The following is a 7,824-nucleotide window of genomic DNA, read 5'->3' as shown; positions in this document are numbered from 1 at the left end:
CTTTCACTGTCAGATCTCATCTGGGCAGTCTGGAAATTCATTGGCTAGTGAGTTGGGTATAAACCATGCAAGCTGTGGAATGAATGGCATCATGGCAAGGAGATGCCTGCAGCCTTGCCACTAGGGGCAGAAGCCCCTCTATGGTTCAAGATGCACCATTTCTATTGCTATTGGTGCGAGGAAGGATATATTGGATGATGTGCCAGGCGCTGGTTGGAGGTGCCGAGAAGCTGCACCTGAGTAAGGTTTAGTTCTCAAGAGAGCCGAGGGCCGCGTTCCCATCAGTGTTAAGGCACGCAGAGGACACACATATTTGAGGTAGTGATGATGTCTGTGAAGGAAAGAAAATTGGGTGATTTGACTGTGAGTCGGAGAGGATGGAAAGCAGATGTTTTCGAAGCTCGAGTAAAACAATGCCTCTTCCTCTCAAGGAGTAAGATGGGAAGTCAGGTCGGCTGATTCGGCCTCGGAGGTCCGGCCAGGCCCGCAGAACAAACTTTGCGATGGGCTCTGCCAAAGCCTTAACACAGAAAGGCGTTCAGCAACGTGCAGGGACAGAAAACAGCGCGACCACCGGCCCGAGATGTGGCTCTGGACCGTGGACCGATCGCAGCAGGACCGGGGCTCAGGCCTGGCGGCGGACGATCGCCCGAAGTGCCCACACTGGGCCGAGGCTGTGGTCGGGCTCCGAAGTCCGGGCTCTATGCAGAAACGGAGCTGGGCGGGAGGCCGGAGAGCCAGGACCAGAGACACCCTCCCGCGCGCCGCCATCTTGACCGAGGGGGAGGCGTCGTGGGAGGGGCGGGGCCTGGCGAGACCCAAACAAGCCCACGTGCGGGCCGGACCGTCGCGGTGACGTCACGGTGCGTTGGCGCGCGCGCGCCGCCGGCCTTACCCTTGCCGCGGGGCCGTAAAGCGCGGAAGGTCGCGGGCCACTGCGGTCCCGGAACTTTCCGCTCCGCGTCCCGTCCCCTCCTCTCCCCATGCCCGGTCCCCCTTCCCGGCCCGCGCCGACCCGCTTCAGCCGTTGTGCTGCCCTTCGCTTCCGCCGGGCGTTGCTGAACGCGCTGCCCGCACTTGCGGGCCCCTGAGGTAAGAAGGCTGGTCCGGGCGGGCCTTATCGTGCCGTGAACTCCCGCGTCCTCCACGCCCCTGTCCTCTGCGCTTTGGCCTCCGGCTCCCGGCTTTCCTCCCGGTCTCTGAGGCGGTGCGGTTGGGCGTCAGAATTTCAGTCAGCGGACCTGTGCAGACCTCGGGGGCCCCGCGCCGGCTGCCCCGGGCCCGCGCGCGGGCTCTCCCAGGACGGCTGGGCCTGGGGGCTGGCTGCCGCTCGGACGGGCACGCACCTGCTGTCACAGCCAGCTGTGCTCCCCACATGTCTGCCGGTGGAATTGTTTTCCCGCCTAGAAATGTGCTGTTCGGTTGTGCTCTCAGAGACTGAATCAGGGCGGTGGGGTCTCCAGTGGGTGACTTGAGGGGACTGTTGTGTATGATACTGAGAGGTTCGGGTCCACGGTCTCCAAGCCCACTTTGAGCATTTCTGCAATCTTGCAATCTTGATGTATAGGAATGGTGTGTGGTCGAGGGTCTAGTTGGAAAGGCATCCTTTAAGGGTCCGCTTTTGGGCGACAGGGACTTGTATCATTTTCTTAAACTCTGTTGAGCATCGGGTGCATTTGTCGAAAAACACAGCATCCTCAACCCGCAGGGTCAGACTGCAGAGGTAGATTCTGTTGCTGTTAAGCTTGTCCTGGTGATTTCACCGAGTTCCGTGTGGGAGGTGCGTCAGGCTACATTCCGCTTTCACTTTTTTGACCTGTACCTCATCCTGTTACCAGAGGAAGAATTCAGGAGTTGTTAGAGCTGTCACTGGTTTTATTTGTCTTTTAAAGATAGGGTCTCACACTGTAGCCCAGGCTCACCTGGAACCTGGGGCATTCCTCCTGATTCAGCATCTGGTGTGGTGGGATTACAGGTGGGGAGCATTCCTCCAGGCTCGAGCTGTCTGTAAGATCTGAACAGAACCAGTTTGGGTTTTAAGACTGTTTAGATGCTACTCTAACTACTAGAAAGACACAGTTGTTTTCATGAAAATATAAAAATTTTAAAACTTGCTGACGTTTTATTTCGAACGAGTTTGACATCTTCAGTGTCCGTTTTCCTGGCTTTACCCCCTTTTCCCATGGAACTTTGGTTTTGCTGCCAGACCTTCTGGAGTAAGATGCTCATACCTTCTCTTCTTGGTGTACTTTTATCTTTCTTAAGCTACTCCCTTTTTTTTGTTAGTACATTTATGTATTATGAGTGTTTTGCCTACATGTATGATGTACGCACCACGTGCATGCTTGATGCCCACGAAAGTCAGAAGAGGGCATTGGATTCATTGGAACTGAAGTTACAGATGATTGTGAGTCCCCATGTGGGTGCTGGAAATTGAGTCCAGGCCCTCTGCAAGAGCAAGAAGTGCTCTTAACTACTGAGACATCTCTCTAGCCCTCCTGTCCTGATGTACTTTAATCCCTAATTCTTCACTCTTGAAGGTTATGATGAGCATAAAGTCAACAGTCTTTGTCTTGGCCTTGTCAGACTGGGCATTGAACATGGCTTATTCTTCCCTGAAACTCCTGTTTGTTTTTCTTTTCTTCCTTTCTTGCAGCATGAACATAGACTTAAGAAAAAGTGAGAAAATTCTGAAGAATGGGAGGGGTTCAAGGGAGGAATACTCATGTATTTTACCTTTGCAATTCTTTTCCCAGCTAGGGGATGAGCTTCTGATTCTGCCTCACAGCTCTTTAGTCTTTGCTTACCTGGATTTCTTTGAAATGCCGTTTGAGCAGGTTGTGATGGCCTATGCCTTTAGTCCCAGCACTGGGGAGGCAGAGGCAGGTGGATTTCTGTGAGGTCTAAGCTACCCTGGTTGACAAAGCAAGTTCTAGGCCACTGGCTACAAAGTGACACTCTGTCTCAAACAATAGCAGCAAAAACCAAAACAAGCAAACAAACGAAAAAGAAAAGCAGTAGTATCAATCACGATAAATGGTAGGCTCTGAAGCTAGATTTGCCAAGTTTAGTCTTGGATTATAGAGTGGTCACTTTATATCATTTTTTATACTTTTATATATAGGTTTCCTAAAGGATACAGCACAAATTATGTCTGCCCTGTAGGGTCATACTGAGATTAGTTGAATAGTTGGGAAATGTCTTGCACATTGTAACCACCATCAGAGATCAAACCTCATGCTTGCCTAGCTGCCGCTTTACCCATTGAGCCATCTCCCCAAGCCCTCTATGTGTTTACTGAGATAGGGTCTGGTTAAGTGTGAACTTGCTACATCTCCTAGGATGATCCTAAATTCCTTCTCTTTTTGCCTCTTACCTTCTCACTGCTGGGATACAGTTGTCCACTGGCCTAGGAGCTCTATTTAATGAGGGAATGATCCTCTCTTTCTCTCTCCCCCTCTCCATTCCTCCCTCTTCTCTCTCTTTCTCTGCGTTCCTCCCCCTCCCCCTTTACAGCTTCAGAGTGCTGCTTTGATATCAGTTGCCCATTTGTATTGCATTGTTTGATTTAGGCTTTCCACAACTATGTGAGATAGATATTTCTAGCCCATATAACAGTAAGGAACCTGACACACAAAAACTTGCTTGAAGTCATACAGGTAATGAGATGTAAGGAGATTTAACACCTACATGTGCTTGCAGAACTTGGATTCCTCCACTGGATTGCTATATTACTCCTCCACTAAAATGCCTTACAGATAATTAGAGAGGATGAAAAGTTCTGTCCTGGGAGAACACAGAAGACTCCCTTACCCAAATACACAATTATATAGGTGTGCAATAGGCTGTGTTCTGAAGAGATACCTTTGCTCAGCAGACAAGTGGCAGGAACTGTGCCAGTTAGAGAAACAGTGCACACAGGTCCCTGGCATGGAGGAGAAAGTTAAGCCTGACTTGTTTGAGGAGTAGTCTGCTCCAGCTTGGTGAGAGTTTGAGAGGCAAGAAGAAGAGTGAGGCCAGAGATAAACTGTAGCTAGAGTTTTCCTGCCTGGCCCACAGTCAGGACGAATCTCTCACCCGCCAGTCCCACAGCTGCTCAAACCCGACCAAGTAAACACAGAGACTTATATTGCTTACAAACTGTATGGCCGTGGCAGGCTTTTTGTTAACTGTTCTTACAGCTTAAATTAATCCATTTCTATTAATCTATACCTTGCCACATGGCTCGTGGCTTACCAGTATCTTTACATGCTGTTTCTCATCATGGCGGCTGGCAGTGTCTCTCCGCCTCAGCCTTCCACTTCCCAGTTTTTTCTCCTCCTTGTCCCGTCTATACTTCCTGCCTGGCCACTGACCAATCAGTGATTTATTTATTGACCAATCAGCAACACATTTGACATACAGACCATCCCACAGCAATAAACCGCATAGTGAAAGGTGTTGCACTTTGTAGTAGGAGCTTTGATTTTTCCCTGCAAGCGTCAGCCTGTCACTGGAAGGTTGTGAGAAGAGCTGTGAAATAAGATTTCCATTGTGGAAGGCTGATCGCTTACTTCTGTGTATGGATTTCAGTGTGTGAGAGTAAGGTGTTCACTTAAAAAGTTGAAGCTATAAGCCTAAAAGCTTCCTCATATGACAGGGAAGGTCCTGAGGAACGATTGAGGAAGAGAGATGAGAAAGGGAGGAATCCAGGTGACACTCTGGATTCTGGTATGCGGAGCCACTGGGGACACAGTGTAGGAAAGATGGAGGGTGAGGGAGGGGTGTTTGCATTTGGATGTGCTAGTTTTCCCTGTGGGATCAAGTGGGCATGGCCATTCTGCACATGATAAACAGATCTGAAGCTCAGGGTGCAGGATTCTTGGGTCAGGCCATGCATCATGGTGACATTTCAATCACCCTGGAGAAAGATAGGAAGGCTCAGGGTAGAAGACACGCTCCAGCAAAGAGGTGTGGGCCAGGAACTATAGAAGTGAAACCAGGAACCTGTGTGCAAGTGGGAAGAGTGATCTGTGGTCTTCATCAACTATGCTCCAGTGTGATGATGTGTGAGATATATCCTCTGAAACCAGCAAATTGAGTGTTTTTGGTGAGAAGTGTCAGCACTATAGTAGGACCAAAGCCTGTTTTTTGTTGCAGGGGGCTGAGGATATTTGGGGTAGAGTATTTTCTGTTTATTAACTGTCAAGTGAAAGATAGGTTTTTGAAAGTTTCATTTATTTATTTATTTGAGACGGGGTCTCACTACATAATGCTGGCTGGCCTGGAGCTTGCTATGTAGATCATGCTGGTTTAACTCTGTGCTTGGGTTAAAGGCATGGTACCACCGTGCCCAGCAAGAATGTCTTATTTTTATTATTATTTTATTATTATTTGTTTTGTTTTTTTGAGACAGGGTTTCTCTGTATAGCTTTGGAGACTGTCCTGGAACTCGCTCTGTAGACCAGGCTGGCCTCAAACTCACAGAGATCCACCTGCCTCTGCCTCCCTGAGTGCTGGGATTAAAGGTGCACACCACCACTGCCTGGTATGTCTTATTTTTAATGTAGTGTTGGTATGAAACACAAGGTCTCAAGTATTGGGCAATGGTTGTTCTGCCACTCAACAAAATTTATTCACCCAAGATTTTTTTTTTCTTTTTTCTTTTTTTTTTTGAAAACAGGATCTCTCTACATAGTCCGGGTTGTCTTGGAACTCAATATGTAGACCAGACTGGCTTCAAACAGAGATCCAGAGATCTGTCTGCCAGCACTCCCAGCCTTAAGAATAAGTTTTTGTTTAAAAAATTCAGCTGGGGATTGCAGAGATGGCTCAGTGGTTAAGAGCACTGACTGCTCTTTCAAAGTGCCTAGGTTCAATTCCCAGCACCCACATGGCAGTAAAAGTCTGTAACTTCAGTTCCAATGGAATCTGGTGGCCTTTTTTTTTTTTTTTTTTTGCTTCCTCGGGCACTGTATACATGTGTTGCACAAACAAATATGCAAGTAACACACTCATACACATAAAACAAAGAAACAGACAAACAAGCAAACTCAATGGTAGAACTAGGGTGGTGCACACCTGTAATCCACACTTTGGGATGTGTATGTAGGAAGATCAGGAGTTCAGGGTTATATGTGGCTGCACAGTCCAGGGTACTTAAGATTTTGTCTCAAGAACAAGGACAGAAATCTCAATGGCCATTGTCTAGTCACTAAGGTATGAGAAATTGGAACTTGGGACTTGGATAGTGGAAGACAGAATTCTAGGAAATTAGCATGCACACTGGTATCAATGATTGTGATATGGGAACTCCTAGTTCCTTTCTGTATTCGAATTTTTACAAAATTCAAAGTTTTTGTACAATTTCAAAGTTTTTGAAATTATTTTATGATGGGGCACTTTTGTCTCTTTTATTAGATTACCTAGTAGGAACTTGAGCATATTACCATGCTGAGGAGAAGAGCAAATGGCAGGGAATCATTGATTGCAGGGTGTAAAAGAGGCCAATAGATTGGTCTAAGGTGCAGAGAAGGCAGGATGAAGGGGTTCTAACACTTGTGGAGAGACTCAACCTATTGAAGGTTTCAGGAATGAACTGGGAGAAGCTTTCTGCTTAGGAAGGGAAGAAAGCAGGTATGTAGAAGGCTTAGAGAAGATCATGCTGTGGGCTCAGAACCCTGAGTAGAAATACTTATGGTTTTCCATGTCATGTCCTAGAGCTGGTACAAACCTGTTAACCTGAGTCACAAAGGAGCAGGGGTGTCTTAGATTTCTATTGCTATAATAAGACATCATGACGAAAAGCAGCTTGGGGAGGAAGGGTTTATTTCATCTTACAAATCTCAGGTTCATCATCCTGGGAAGTGAGGGCAGAAACACAAGGCAGGAACTTGAAGGCAGGAACTGATGTGGAGACCATGGAGGAGTGCTGCTTATTGGTTTACTCACCATAGCTTGCTCAGCCTGCTTTTTGTTTGTTTGTTTATTTGAGACAGGGTCTTTCTCTATATCCCTGGCTGTCCTGGAACTCATTCTGTAGAACAGGCTGGCCTCAAACTCACAGAGACCCACATGCCTTTGCCTCCCAAATGCTGGAATTAAAGGCATGAGTCACAATGCCTGGCTGATCAACCTATTTTCTTAAATAACCTAGAACCACCTGCCCAGGGCTGGCAACTGTCCATAGTTAGCTGGGCCCTCCCATATCAATCACCAATCAAGAAAATATATCACAGACCTGCCCACAGATCAGTCTGGTAGGGACATTTTCTCAGTTGAGGTTCCCCCTACCCAAATGACTCTGGCTTGTGTCAAGCTGACATAAAACCAGCTAACACAAGGGTCTTTTCCAAGCATGACCAAGTGGTAATGGTTGATAATGGAATAGGGAGGACAGACAGTAGGACAGGGCTAAGATAATGTGTAGCATTGTCTTCTCCAGGGAGAGCTGTGTTTTCCTTTGGGACAGGAGGTGGAGAGAGTGTTAGTAAAAGGGTGTGTATTTAACTTGGGAATGTGGGCTAGAGAGCCCAGTGGAGAATTTGAGATGAGGTTGGGTTTATAGCTAGGAACTGGTTGTATGAAGATTAGATTTCAGAACAACTACTCAAGTAGAGAAGTTTATATCTTTGTTGTTGTTGTTATTTTTGTCTTGGAATTTTTTGAGATGTAGTTTTATGTAGCCCAGGCTGGTCTGCAATTCAAAATCATCCTGCTTTAGCCTCTCAAGTGCTGGGTGATAGTTATGGGTCACTGTACCAGACCATGAACCTTGAGATAGAGCCTAACAGGAAGCCAGAAGTGATTTCTCTGTGCACCCTGTCTGCCCAGTTCTGAGTGCTA

General features: G+C 47.3%; 1 protein-coding gene across 1 annotated transcript in view; it reads left to right on the top strand.

Moving 5' to 3' along the window:
* Positions 1-923: 923 nt before the first annotated feature.
* Pdpr (pyruvate dehydrogenase phosphatase regulatory subunit) overlaps positions 924-7,824 on the top strand; it is a 48,393-nt gene continuing 41,492 nt past the window's right edge. The window contains exon 1 of the mRNA XM_052727434.1: positions 924-1,092. The gene's annotated coding sequence lies outside the window, so the exon portion shown is untranslated. The remainder of the gene's footprint in view (positions 1,093-7,824) is intronic.

This window comes from Peromyscus californicus, unplaced genomic scaffold, assembly GCF_007827085.1.
Source record: "Peromyscus californicus insignis strain IS unplaced genomic scaffold, ASM782708v3 Scaffold_8__1_contigs__length_139910024, whole genome shotgun sequence".
Taxonomy (NCBI): domain Eukaryota; kingdom Metazoa; phylum Chordata; class Mammalia; order Rodentia; family Cricetidae; genus Peromyscus; species Peromyscus californicus.
The sequence above is the reverse complement of the archived record's forward strand: the minus strand, read 5'-3'. Positions and strand labels throughout refer to the sequence as shown.